We start from the raw sequence: 15014 nt of genomic DNA, 5'->3' as shown, positions 1-15014 counted from the left end.
CCTCCCCTGGGCTATATAAAATGTTTTTCTAACCACTTTGGCCACGTGGTTGTCAAATGAGAGATTGCTATCAACTTGGGTCCCCAGGTCCCTAATTACTTCTTCTGTACTTAATGGATTACCACCTATGTGGTAATTTGTGGGCACTTTGTTTTTGCCAAAGGGGATGACTATACACTTTTTGGCATTTAGCTTGAGGCCATGGCTCTGGCACCAGTTGTCTGTTTCTATGAGGCCCTTTTGGAGGATGCTTGTGTCGACTGGAGAGTCGTTTATGGTGCCCAGTTTGCAGTCATCTGTGAACTTGGTCAGCCACAGTCCTTCCTTGTTGGCCTGTACCTCCGGGAAATATATACCGAACAAGAGAGGTCCCTGGACTGAGCCTTGTGGGACTCCACTTGTAACTGGTTTGGAGTCTGACATGGCTCCAGCAATTCTAACCATGTGGGTTCTGTCCTTGAGCCAGTTTGCAACCCATCTAGTGACACAGGTGTTTATATTTAAGCTGGTGAGCTTATCTATAATGCCCGAGTGGAGTATTGTATCGAGGCTTTTGCGAGGTCCAGGTAGGCTGTGTGGACCACCTTCCCCTCGTCAATGGCCTTGGTGACTGTTTCAAAGAAATCAACCAGGTTTAAGAGGCAGGATCTGCCCTTAAGAAAGCCGAACTGGGTAGGATCCAGTGTCTGTAGTTCCCCAATATCTTTATTTATAAGGTCCATGATGATCCTTTCCATAGCTTTGCAGACCAAGCTAGTCAGGCTTATGGGGCGATCGTTTCCAGGATACAATGAGGCACCACCTTTGTGGAGAGGGACTACTGTTGCTGTACGCCACTCTTTGGGTACATATCCTATAGTAAGGCTGAGATTGAACAGTAGTTTTATGTTTGGGTTTAGCTCTTCTTGGAGTTCATGTAGGACGCAGCCCGGGACACCGTCTGGTCCCATTGATGCTGTGTTTATTGCTTTGGAAAGGGCGGCTCTTACCTGAGCATCTGAAATGTTAGGGGGACAGCACTCTGCTGGGATAGATATTTGTCCTTTTGGTGGGGAGGGGGGGGGGAGTTTGCGCTGAACCTGTCAGCTAGGATGTTGGCAATGTCTGTGGGTTCGATGTATTTTTTGTCATTTTGGATTAATTCTGAACATATCTGGGAATTCCCACCCAGGTTCCTAACATAACTAAAGAAAGCCTTGTGATTATCCTTACTGTCCTGTGAAATTTTCCTCTCGAGGCTGGCCTTAGACGATTTTATGAGTGCCCGTAGTTTTTTGCTAATACTGATCAGAGATGGCTTCCCTTTTTGGGATTTTGCTCTATCATGTAGTAGCTTCCTCCTTCTATTGTATAGTTTGATTATGGCTGGGGTCCACCAGACAGGACGTCTGCCTTTGGAGGATTGGGTCTTGGTTTTATTTGGGATTGCATGATCCATGCATTCCTGAAGGTGTTTATAGAATGTGTTTATAAAGGATTCTGCGGTCTGGGCCGTATTTTCCACAGGCCCGGGGGCTTTGAAGGATTCCACCTCAGTTTTGAGGAGTGTGAAATTTGCTTTAGAGAAGTTTTTCACTGTGGTTTTCTGGGCAGGGGGGTGGGGTCGGGATGTGAATATCCAGTGAGATTAGTTTATGGTCTGATCTTACCAGTGAGGGATACACTTCTGGTCTGGAGCATAGAGTCCCCATGCTGGAGATGATCAGGTCCAGTATGTTTTCCCCTCTTGTGGGAGTGGTAACAAGTTGTTCCATAGCATTTGAGTTTATAAATTCTAGGAACCTTTGGGCTAGGGTGTTGGAGCTAGAGTAATGCTCCCAGTCTATGTTTGGGTAGTTGAAGTCACCCAATATAATGGTGTTTGGAGAAACCTTCATATTTTCCAGTGTTCTCAGGAAGGCCAAGTGGGGTTCCTCTGTTTGGGAGGGTGGACTGTAGCAGGCTATAAACTGGAAGGCAGTTTTACCCACTGTTAGTTGCACATGGATAGTCTCTGATGCTTCGTGCTGTGCCACCAACCTGGAGGTGTGGGTATCTTTGACAAATATTGATACTCCCCCTCCTTTTGTGCTTCGGTCCAAGTTTTGGGGCCGAAAAGCATGGTATGAGGTATAACCTGGTAGTGCTGGGGTGCTCTCAGGAGCCTTGAACCAAGTTTCTGTTACTGCACAGATATCGATGTTCTGCATGCTAAGGAGAGTTTAGAGTGTGTGCATCTTGAAGTTTAGACTTCTGGCGTTGAGTAGCATTACTCTTAGTTTCTTATCCCTTGTGATACCTATGGAGGTGGGTTTGTCTTTTGAGCCTTGCCTAAAAAAGGCACTATGGGGGTAGCAAGAGCCTTTGCCAATATCCGAAAGCCCAGGGGTGACAGGTGCAAGCCGTCCCTAGTGAAGCATCGTGGCTTCTCGAGCATGTCATCCCAGGCTGACAGGCATTGGTTCCCCTTTGAATGACACCAATACTTAAGCCAGTTGTTGAAATTGATCATCTTGTCTTCATATTCTGGCATCATTCTTGGTGAGGGTAAGATGCTACTCAAGGTCAGGGTCATACCGGCCTGGGCTACATGCTCAGAGAGCTCCTCTATGTCTCTTTTCATGTAGTCCAGGGAGGTACATCTCAGGTCATTCACACCAGCATGGACAATGACTGAGTCATATTTGTACTTGCCTTGGAGTGACCTGAGTGCTTGTGTTATGTGGCGGTTCCTAGCACCCGACAGGCAGCTCACCGTGACCTTCTCCTTGTTCAGCCTGGTGAGCGGGGCATCAGTGTGCCTGATGATAGAGTCACCTATTACAAGTGTATCAGGTGTGTTGTTTAGCCTTAAGGGCTGTGACTGTTCGGCACACTGGCTTTGTGAGTTATGTGTTGCACGTGTTTTGTTTTGGGGTAGCGGTTGATTAGGTGTCTGCTTTGGAGGTCTCTGCTGCTTAGGCAGATTTTTATTTAGACCCTCCGAGTATGTTTTTTTGTGTTTATGTGTTTGGTTTGCTGTCATGGTAGGTCTATGTGAGACTGGAATTGTAGTGAGTGTGGTTTCCTTCTCCTCCTGACTGATTACGCCAGTGCTGAGTTGAGAGAGCTTAGCCTCCAGTTTGGCTATATAGTTGCATCTCTAACATGTGTTGGAATTTATTGGGAGGAGGAGAGGGTTGTCTGTGTACATGAGGCAGTTATAACATTGCCGCAAGATTCCCAGATTCACCAGCTGGACCTGAGAGGAGATTGACATTTGACCTTTGGACATGCTAGAATAGTATTGGGAATTTTGAACATTCTGTTCATCGAACTGTTCATACTGAGATTGTGGTACAGTGAGGATCAGGAGATATACCCTTTCCCCATTGTAGTGCAGTCTTGGAGTTGGTATATATGGACATGCTACCCCCCACATGAGTGGAATTTGATGAACAGCATTTCTGATTAATTGTCATTCATTGAAGTGTCGCTTCAATTAAGTGATATAGGCCCATCCTGTGCAGATCAACACAAATCAGTCTCTGTGTATTCTATTTCCTACAGACTGCTGAAGGATATTTATGCCTGGCATACAAGGCATCCCTGGAAAACTGCTGTGATGGACCTTTTGCATATACACAGTACAAACAGACCAGAACTACTAAATTTAAGGATTTAAATTTTGCCTGTAACTTAAAAGCACATGTTAGGAGGACAGGTACATATATCAGAAATTCCCCATTCTCTGCAATAGGCTTCTCATCCATGTGTACCAGAGCCCTTCCCTATTCAAGTGCAACTTGGACCAGTAGATAGGAAATCAGAAATTGAAATCCTGGTTTGACACCTGTGTCTCTAATGGACAGAGGCAGCCATTAAATCATGCCCTAAGTAACATGCACCCTTTAAATAACCTCTGTAGCACAATAACCTGTGAGATACATTTGGCTTGCATGGTTCATAGGTTCATAGATTCATAGGAGGTTAATAGGCTAATGGTCCTAGAGCCTTTACAAGCCTAGCTGTATAAAAAAAAACGGTGTACCTAATTAGCCATTGTTAGATCGTAGCTGTTAGCAGAGCAATTCTATGATCAGCACCAACTGCCCTTGTCCATGAGGGAAATAGGTGCCACCCCCAGGGTGCATTTACAGTCACCCATTTCTAATTGTCAAAGTTGTAATGAAGTAGGGTTATTGAGGAACTCTGCTTCATGTGAAGTGGGAGCATATTCCAGAAGAGCAGTAATATCTGGGAGATATATCTGTCTCTGCAACATGCTCTGTTAATGCCTTGGGCTAAGTTGAGATCTCTGGAGTGAGTGACTCTTGTCCCATTTGATTTGCGGATGTGCAGCATTTCCATTAGGGCAAGGTCAGAAACTGCTCTGTAGGCCAGGCACAGGTTACATCTCAGCAGGCTACATAATACAGAGTACAGTAACAGGGCTTTTAGTCTTTTCATGTATGGCATGTTTATGAGGCCCTGGATTCTCTTGGTTAGAAACCTCTGTTATGTCTCCAGTTGCTGCAGACGTCTGCTGAGATACATACAGAATGGGGAATTGTACTCAATTAGTGGTCCGATAAGGGTTGAGTACAGCAGAATTATAACATCCTTAGTCTTGGATGCAATGCCATTATTTATGAGATGCACAATGTAGAAGGCTTTCCTTACCACTATGGACACATGGTGATCAAAGTTTAGATTGCTATCAACCTGTGCTCCCAAGTCTCGCACTACTACAATTAAACTTAGAAGGGTGCTAACAATATTATAATGAGCAGGGGCTACTTCTTTGCCAAATGGGATAATGAGGCTTTTTTTTTGTTTAGTTTTAGTCTATGATTTTGTCACCAATCTTTTGTCTGCATCAGTCCCTTCTTTAATATGTTAACATCGTAGGGGTGCTCTGTGATTGAGATCAGTTTGCAGTCATCTGCAGACTTTGTAAGCCACAAGCCATTGACTTTTGCCCGGACTCCAGAGAAATACATTCCAAACAGTAAAGGGCCCAGCACAGATCTTTGTGGTACCCCACTGATAACTGGTCTACTGGTGGAGTTGGACTCCCCAACTTTGACAGTGTGCATTCTGTCAGTGAACCAGTTAGCTACCCATCTAGTGATGTATAGGTTAATCCACATCTGGGAGAGTTTCTCAATGATTCCTGAATTGGGGAATTGTGTCAAAAGCCTTAGCTAAACAAGATAGGCAGTAGATACTGCTTTGCCCTCATTCAAGGCTTTGGTGACATTCTCAAAGAAGTCCACCAGGTTTAATAAGCAAGATCTACCCTTGATGAAACCAAACTAGGTCAGATCTAGAGTTTGAAGGTTGCCTATGTCCTTGTTGATAAGGTCAATGATGATTCTTTCCATGATCTTGCAGATAAGGCTGGTTAGGCTTATGGGAGATAGCTCTCATAGTCAGTTGATGGACCCCCTTTGTGCTAGAGGATTACTGTGTTGCTGTTCTCCATTCTTTTGGAACAAATACAGTGCTTAGGCTATGGTTAAATAGAGTGCCAAGTGGTTCTGCTAGGTCTTGTTCTAGATTCTTTAGTGAGCAGCCTGGGATGCTATCTGATCCCATAGAGGCCATGTGCTTGGCCTTGGAGAGTGCTTGCATTATGTGCTCTTTGTAGATACTCAGTAGAGGACTGGTGTCAGGTATGCCTTCTGGTATTGCTGATAGGGACAGTGGGTGAAGTTATTGCCAAATCTGTCAGCTAGCCAGTTGGCAATTTCCTCCAGTTCAGTATGAGTGGTACCATCCACTGTAAGTTCTGCACACAGCTAGGCATTCCCTTTTAGGTTTCGGCTATAGCTAAAGAATTCCTTATGATTGTCTTTAGCTAGGGATGCTAATTTAGTCTTGTAACTTGCCTTATTCGACTTTACACGATATCTGATTTGCTTATTCAAGTTGTGTTAGATATTCTTCCATTATTTAGTAAGTTTCCTCTTGTTCTTAGATATCAATTTTTCTTTTGTTATATAACTTATTTATACTTATAGTCTACCAGAGTGCCTTGTTTTTTCAGGAGGACCTGGTTTTGGTCATGTTAGGTACAGCTGAGTCAATACATTTGTTTAAGTGGCTATATAGGGCATTGTGTACTCCTCTGCATATGAGTTACTGTTGGCTGTGTTAGCAAGGGCTTTGAATCTTTTTATATCATCGCTTAGTAGGTTATAGTTTGCTTTGGACAAATTTTTCAGTTATTTTTGCACCTGTGGGGGGGGGCAAGTCTGATCTTTATTTCAAATGAGACAGATTTATGGTCTAACCTTACCAGGAAGGGCAACACATAGGGGTAGTGCAGTGACCTTCCATGTTGATGAGCACTAGTTCTTGGAAATTTGAGCCCCTTGTGGGGGTGCAGACCAACTGTTTCAGGACATTAAAATTATCAAAGTCCAGGAACCTCAGAGCACTTGTGTTTGTGCTCGTGTAAGTCTCCTAGTCATGGAAGGATAGTTGAAATCTCCCATGACCAAGGTATTTGGCTGTATACTGAGTAACTCTAGCAAGTCCAAGTAGGTGGTGTGTTTCTTCTGGTTCATGGTGGGGGACCTGTAGCTAGCGATGATGTGGTATGGTATTTTACCTATAGTTAATGGGACCTGGAGTAGCTCAAGAGAGTCACCCTGCTTTACCAGTATCAAGGTGTATTTAGATTTAATAAAGATGGATACACCTCCACCTTTGGTTCTTTCTCATTCATTTTGGGGTCTGAATGTGTGAAAGATATTGTAGACTTGTACATCCAGAGTGCTGTCATGGACTTTAACCAAATGTCAGTGACTGCACAGATATCAGCATCTTCCAAGGTGAGGGGTGCTTCCAAGAAGTGCAGTTTACTGTTTAGGATCCTAGCATTAAGCAGCATGAGGAGATTGTTGCTAGTGGATTTCTTTACATCAGAGGTTTTGTTGTTTTGACATTGCCTTAAAACATCACTATGTACGAGGCAAGCATCTTTGACAGTATCTAAAATCCTTGAGGAGACAGGTGGAGGCCGTCTCTGGCAAAACAGCATGGTTTGTCAATCATGTTTTCCCAGTCTGACAGATACTCGATCCCCCTGGAATGACACCAAAAGCTAAGCCAATTATTGAAATATTTTTTTTTTGTTTATATTGTGGTATCATCCTAGGTGAAAGCAGAATGCTGCTTAGGGCTAGGGACATACCTGCCTAGGACACATAATCTGAGAGTTCAATCATGTCTCTCATCATATAGTTCAGAGAAGTATGTCTCAAGACATTCACTCCAAGAAGTACTATGAAATTGTTATAACTGCAATTGTTGCTAAGTGACTTGAGTGCACGCATGATTTGATGGATCCTGGCACCTGACAGGCAACTGACTGTGACATTCTCCTTGTTCAACCTGGTGATGGGGACATCTGTTTGTCTCACTATTGAGTTGCCTGTATAGGACATTAGGTTTTAAGGAGTTTTGCCTTAGGGCTTAATTGCTGAAATATTAATATGTGCGTTGTTATGTGTAGTGGTGGATTCTATTCATTTACCAGTATTGTGTAGGGTATTTGTGCTTGGGAGTTCTCTGGTGTTTTGGTAGGCTCTTAGTGAGCACCTCCACATATATGGGTTTATGTGTCTTGACCTTATCTTGTATGAGAGGAGAGGTGTGTGTGCTGACAACTTGTTTGATGTCTTATTTATTGTTACATGAGAGGACTGATTCCAGTTTTATGGTATAGTTACATCTCTCTCATACTGTTATGTGTTTGCTTTAGGAGCAAGTGGTTGTCAGTATACATGAGATTGCTGTTACATTGCCTCAAGATGCCCATGTCAATCAGGCCGGCTGGGGAAATGCTGGGAAACTGACTGTCCATATTAGGAGGTAATTCTTAGGTTCTAACTTGTGAGAGGGCAAATTAGATCAGCTATTGCTCTGGGATTAACAAGGGAACTTTATAGAAGATCAGGAATGAAAAGTGGGCCAACGCTGTTCAGTGCTCAGCTGAGTTGCCTGTAGTGTAGAAGTGTGCAGCTATGTTGCTCACAGAGCAGGAGGGAACCTGGGAGGGTTTGATTGACTGGTTTCTAGGGAAAAATAGTCTTATAAAGGGCACAGTGGTCATTAACCTAGTATATACATCTATGAACCTATGAACCTACATAAGAAATAATATGTTGAGAGTGAAAAATGTTTGACAAGAAGTAGGTGGATTGAACATTCTAAACTGGACACTGGTGTTAGTGTATGTGTAAGTGTGTGGAACAGCCATGGCAGGGCTAGCCAGCCAACAGTGTGAACCTTGGCTCTAGTTGACTTTCATTGTTGAAGTAAAATGCATAAAAACTGGAAACAGTTGTGAATGGATGGATGTTGCTAAAGCAGAGTCTAGTAACAAAAGAGTGGCAAAGAACCCCATTTTCTGTACTTGTAGCGGATGACATAAAAAGAGGCACAAAAAGAAACCCCTCATTTGCAAACAATTATGTCTGCAGACTATGTGGGACTATTGATCTTTTATGTCATTATATGTTTTGAAATAAAAAATAACACAAATTGAATGCTAATGCTCCAAAGACAAATGCTGATATAAAGGCAAAAGTGTGTGTTGGTACAATATAAATGCAGTCTGAATGCTAGCAAAGGAAGAGAAAAAATGAGTAAGGCTTAATTATATGACACCAAGTGTCACAGTCAAACTGGGAATGAATGTCATAAAAGTTTAGAGGAAACCTAGCCTGAAAACTGTCAATAGATGTGAAATCTATCGGCTCTAAGATCATGTGAGCTAAGCTCAAAATAAAGTCTGAATCTACATTCACATTTGATTCTAAATACAAGCTAGGTAAATCTGCATAATAAATAGTTATATTCAGGACATACACTAAACCCTGAGGGTCAAACTGCATGTAGGAAAGCAAGGTACAGAAATAGCTTTATTTCAAATAGCAACTTTGCATTCCCAAATGAAGTAACCTCCTACACCTGGCAAATATGCTTATATATCTATTAGCATGAGAAAAATTCAGGATATGCCGCTCAAATAATGAAGTCTGTATTCAAAATGAGTTGAATCTGATGAACAGAGAATATCAGAAGCAGTCCACTGAGAGTGTATGAGTTGATACTGTGAATGCTTGCAGTGGCAGCCAGAAGATTCAAAAAGGCAATTGTCACCCTAGTTTGATCAGTAATAAGTTAAATTTCAGGAAAAGTTGCAATTTAGAAATAAGGTGATTGGGTTAAATAGAATGTAAACTTTTAAAGTACTCTAGACAAAGTGACTACAGAATAAATGACTGTAAAAATTATCCCAAATATGGCAAGTATGCCAGCATTATTGCAGATGCAGAAGCACAAAATTCAAACATCTGAGGTTAGAGCAGATGCCTTTAAAGAACTAGTGTTTCTTTCAAAGTCTATGATGTTTGAAAACCGAGTAACATATTAAACGATCACACAAGTCAGTCCAGTTATATATGCTCTGTGTAAGTGTCTATCACTCTGAGAGAAATGGCAGCAAATGATCTTAAAAGAATGTAGCCTCTTTGAATGATAGTCAAATAGCAGTAAGCCCAGAGAGTCAATTATATAGTGACTTGTGAATTTGCATGCACCCACAAAATTTGACAAGCAGGTAATGACAGAATATTACTCATTATGGACAGTAAGAAAAAATAGTTGCTTCTATGTCTAATGTAATGTTTGTCTCAGTGTTTAACGTTAACAAGGGATATTGACAAATGAAACAAGAAGAAGCAAGTTCTAGGTAGTGTACCTGTAATATACTGTTAAACCAATATGGGTTTCAAAAGTTACCAATAGGCCTTTCATCTGCAACAGAAGCTTTTCAATGTATTGTATCTAATGGGATGAAGGCCTAGAAGTTGTGAAGTTGTAAGTATTATTGATGATGGAAGAGCATGTCATAAGATTAACTAAACTCCTAAGCAGGCCATGACTGCAAGATTTAAAAATGAATAGAGCCATGCATCAGACTGGTGTATCGTCTCCGAAATACATGGGTCATAGTCTTGTGGCTAGTGGGCTGCAGACAAAAGCTGATAAGGCACGTTCTACTGTACATATGTAGACTTAAAGTCAACAAAAATCTCATAGTAAAAAGAGCAAGCAAGAAGCTACAAATTAGTGGTATTCACTCCACTTATATTCAGATATTATATAGTAACATATCTATGATTCTTCAAGTGGATATAAGTAAGAAAATGCTAATTTTAGTACTTCTACACGAAGGCAGATCCGTTACCTATGAAATGAGAGATTTAATATGCATAAACAAGGTATGCACTAGTTGAAAAGGAAATGTTGGCCATAGTCTATGATTATCAAACATGTTTTGATTATTTGTATAGGAAACATTTTAAGATCAATACATATCACAGAAACTTAGAAAGCAGCTTTTGAATTTACTACAAACTATCAGTCAGATGGCAAACAACATTGTTTTCACTGCAGACACATTGCTGAAGTAGAGTGTAAACTGAGAAGATTAAAGCACCTTGTTGACATCTTAAGTAGAACGTATCTGAATGAGTGCAAGGCAGATTTGTTTGATGAAGACTTGGAAACCTGTGTGAGTCATTAAACAAGTTTCACTAACACTTGAAAAGCTGAAAGAACTTTAAATAGCTGCAAGAAAAGACATGAAAATACATTTGGTGACAAAAGCCATAATGTTAGGCTGCCCAAAAAATTCAAAACAATGATATCAACTATTCAATCTACGTTACATATTCAGAGAAAAAAATATCCAGCATTCAAGACTTACTGTTTAAAGGTGAGAAAGTACTTATTGCATATTGCACCTCATCTAAACTCCATGAGACACATTTTGCAAAATCTAAGTCCAAAGGAAACCTAGACATATCCTGCAAAAGCCCGACATAACAGCAAACACTGAACTTTGTGATAGAACTGTAGGCTTTGTGGTATTTAAAGAATTAAAATCAGGAGGAACTGCTATCCTATAAAATTCCTACACTGATATACTTTAGATAGTGATGGACTTGTGTAAGGATAATTATCTTGCTTTTCCATTGTGTGTGGCCTATTTGGTATATTCAGAAGATGTTTAACTGAAATGTATAAGTGCCACTCTGATTATAAATGTCTCAAAGCCAGTCTTGCAAGCCAACTCCATGGCATACTGGGACAGAGCCTTGAAGGTGACTGGAATTTGACTGGCAGTTCATGTGCCTGCAGGAATTGGCTGGGAAGATGTGAGTGAGAAGCCACTGTCATTATTTTGGTGACAATTAATGAGAGCACAAAGTGTTGTGCCAGTGTAACATGAGTTTGTGTGTCAGTGCTACCTGTCACTTGTCTTGTATACATTAAGAAGGCTTTGGGGCTTGAGTGTTCTTTTAAGTAGTTTATTGCATACAAATACATCAGGATGGATGGCAGGAACAGTGAACTTAAACTAACTAACTGACTGACTACATACTTGCATGCTCTCACTCTGGCTGCTCACTCAAAATGGCACTCTTGCTTGCACGTGCTCAGTACTTATATGTATGTGCCCACTGACTGGAATGCTTCTTAAAGATATATCACACACTCTAATCTACATCCTCCCTCTTAACTGAGCTGCGTCATATAAACAATGACATTTCAATAGTCATGCAATTATACAGATACTAATAAAGAAAACAACAGTCATGTCCAGGTTGTCGTGTATCTAGAACTAGGTTTTGAGAAGCAACCTGATCTCGTAATGTAATAGTTAGGACTGGGTTTAGCAATAGGGACAGTCAGTGGGGAATGTTCTGCTTGGGGACTGTCAGGGATTTTCTCAGGAACAGGGATTGTTGATGGAATGTTCTCTGGAACAGAAACATTGGACAAGTCACTCTGAGAACTAGAGTCTTTGTCACAGGCAAGATGCTCTAACACTGGTTCAGACATTGGTAACAAATGCTTCCAATTTCATGTGAATTCCATTCTTTGTGATTCCACAGTGTGCAGTCTTGGCTCTTGACACAAACGTTTCACAAATCCGATGCAATCAAAACCTTTTGATATCTGGATCCTCACTATCTCCCCTTTTTTCAATGAACTGAGTGACATTATCTATGGTTTTATCATAGCAAGACTTCTGGGACAAATGCTTCTTCAACAGTTGGGCTTTTAATGCTTTGTTGTTTCTAGCATGTGGAACCAATAAATTACTACTGTTTGGTAATGTGGTTCTGGTTTGTCTCGACATAAGTCACTGGGCAGGTAAACCAAGATCATTATCATGAGGAATGTTTCCGAAATTTAACAAGTTTAGAAAAACATTGTTTTTGTCACATCTGGATTTCTCTAACAGCTGTTTTGCACTTTGAACTGCACGTTCAGCCAAGCCATTTGACTGAGGGTATTCAGGACTGCTGGTAACATAAACAAAGTCCCACACTTCTGCAAATTATTGAACTGCTGACTTGTAAACTGTGCACCATTGTCAGAAATAACTCTGTGTGGACTACCATGGACAGACAAATGACTCTTCAACTTAGTAATGACAGTACTGGAAGTTAGGTTGGGAAGTAGGTCAATCTCAAACCAATTTGAATAAGACTCTACTAACACCAAGTAATGTTGACCATTTTACTCAAGGGTATCTGTGGCTACTGTTGATCAAGGTAGTTCAGGAAACTGGCTTAATTGAAGTGGTTCTTTTTGTTGATGTGGCTTTGTACTATTACATACTGAACAAGATGAAAGTACTTTCTCAGTATCTCTTAAAATTGAAAGCCAAAATACTAGTCCTATCGCCCTTCTTTTGGTAGAATCAGTTCCTGGGTGGCCACGATGCAAAATCTGAATGTACTCTTGTTAAAAGAATTTTGGAACAATCACTGTAGGACCTTTCATGATGATACCATTGTTTGACAAAAATCTCTTCTCTGTATGGAAAATACTGCTGCACTTCTACTGATAAACAAGAATGCTTTGAAGGCCATCCTTGACTGATAAAAGAGGTTTAGCTTCTGGAGAATTAGATCTGAAGTTGTATGAGTTCTGAGCTCATCAAGACGTGTGGAAGAAAAATGTCTCACTTCCATGACCTCAGAATCAAGTTGCTCATTGTTATGCTGTTCTGTATTTTTTTCTGGGTGGTCTGGATAAGGTATCAGCAAGATAAAGAAGTTTGCCTTTCGTGTAAATAAGATTGAAATTGTACTTCTGCAATTTGAGCATCATGCATTGCAATCTTCGAGGAGCTGTATGCATAGGCTTTCTCAAAATAGTGACTAAAGGATGGTGATCAGTTTCAATCTGGATAGGTCGACCATAAAAATAATCATGAAACTTCAAACATGTAAACACAATTGCTAAATGCTATTTCTCAATTTAGGCATAGTGCATCTTGGATTGTGTAAGAATTCTCAATGCATAAGCTACCGGTCTACCCTCTTGAAGAATGACTGCACCTTGACCAAATGTAGAAGCATCACAGGAAAGAGTAACTGGTTTGTGAACATCATAGTAGCTGAGAGTTAGTGGACTAGCAATTTTCTGCTTCAGGACATCAAATACTCTTTGGTGCCATTCTGACCATGACCAAATTGCATCTTTGCATATCTTAGCTGTGCTGAAAGTTGGTTTAAATCTGAAAAGAACTTGCCTACATAGTTGACCATTCCAAGAAAACATTGGAGGGCTTGAACATTGTCTAAAGCTGGCATCTTGAGAATTGCTGTTTGCTTGGAAGGATCTGTTCATAAGCCTGAACTGGTAAACAAGTGACCAACATAAGTAACTTCTCATAGGCTGAATTTGTACGTCTGAGGATTCAACTTAAGATTCATTTCACGTACTTTCCAGAACTTTCTTGAGGTTTCTGTCACGTTCGACTTCACCATTGCCTCTTACTAGAATCTCATTTACTGCAATAGCACATGGAGAGCCTGAAAAGATTTGCTCCATCGCACACTGAAAGACTTCACTGGCAGAATTTATTCTAAATGGCATTCTCAGAAATCTGTATCTTACAAATGGTGTACCAAATGTGGTTAATAATGAAGATTTCGATCAAGCAGAATTTGCCAAAATTAACTTTGCATCTAAGGCAGAAAATCAGTAGCATTTGGCATGAGGGCAGCAACCTCTTCATCTGTGCGCATGGGATGATGATCTATTTTTAATGCTTTGTTCAAATTTCTTGGATCAATACATATTCTGAAATGATCTGAGCTTTTCTTATGAGCTACTACCATAGAGGATACCCATTCAGTAGGTTTTTCTACTGGACAGATTACTTCTAGCTGCACCAGTCTATCTATTTTGGCTTTGACTCTGTTCTCCACAGCTACTGGAACTTTCTGTGCTGGTATGATGACTGGGCTGATCTCTGCATCTAACTTCATAGACTACACACAGCACTAAGTACTTTTATGGTTATGTTTTGGATTCTGTAATTTATTCGTCTTTTCTTGGAATATTTGGAGTGTGGGGAATAAAATTCATTCTAACAACCTCAGAAGAGCCTTCTTTACATGTTTTACAACTGGTAGTTTGCCTAGTTTGTCTGCAAAATATCAGCATACTCAGAAAAAATAGTTTGGGCAAAATTTGAGTTGTTGTCATTTAGGCTTACAGAGTGAACTTCTTGATTAAATGAAGGCAGTCCCATTTTGAAGCTGTCTCTGAGACCTAATAATGACTACACGTAATTCTTGACTGTAAAACTGCAAGTCATAGCTGTTCCCAGCAAAGTAACATAAAAGCACTACTGAGCCTTCAGTCTGAATCTCTTTATCACCATAAGCAGCAAGCGTCTCACACTTTGTCAAATCAAGTTGTTCTGTAGCTTTTACTCTAGCAAACATTTCTGCTGATATAACATTGCACTTTGAACCAATATGTAGTTTGAGCTCTACAGGACACCCATTAATCTGAGCAGTACAAAAGACTTTGTTCTTTGCCCACAAATCTACTGCACTGACAGTTTCACCAAGCACAGACACACCATCAACATAAAAAATAAGTTTGCAGCTTTCTAACTGATCAACTTGCCTCTTGGAATGCCCTCTTTTAATAAAAGAATG

The sequence above is a fragment of the Protopterus annectens genome, chromosome 8.part0 (genome assembly GCF_019279795.1).
Source record: "Protopterus annectens isolate FY-2018-M chromosome 8.part0, PAN1.0, whole genome shotgun sequence".
Taxonomy (NCBI): Eukaryota; Metazoa; Chordata; order Ceratodontiformes; family Protopteridae; genus Protopterus; species Protopterus annectens.
Note: the sequence above shows the minus strand (reverse complement) of the source record.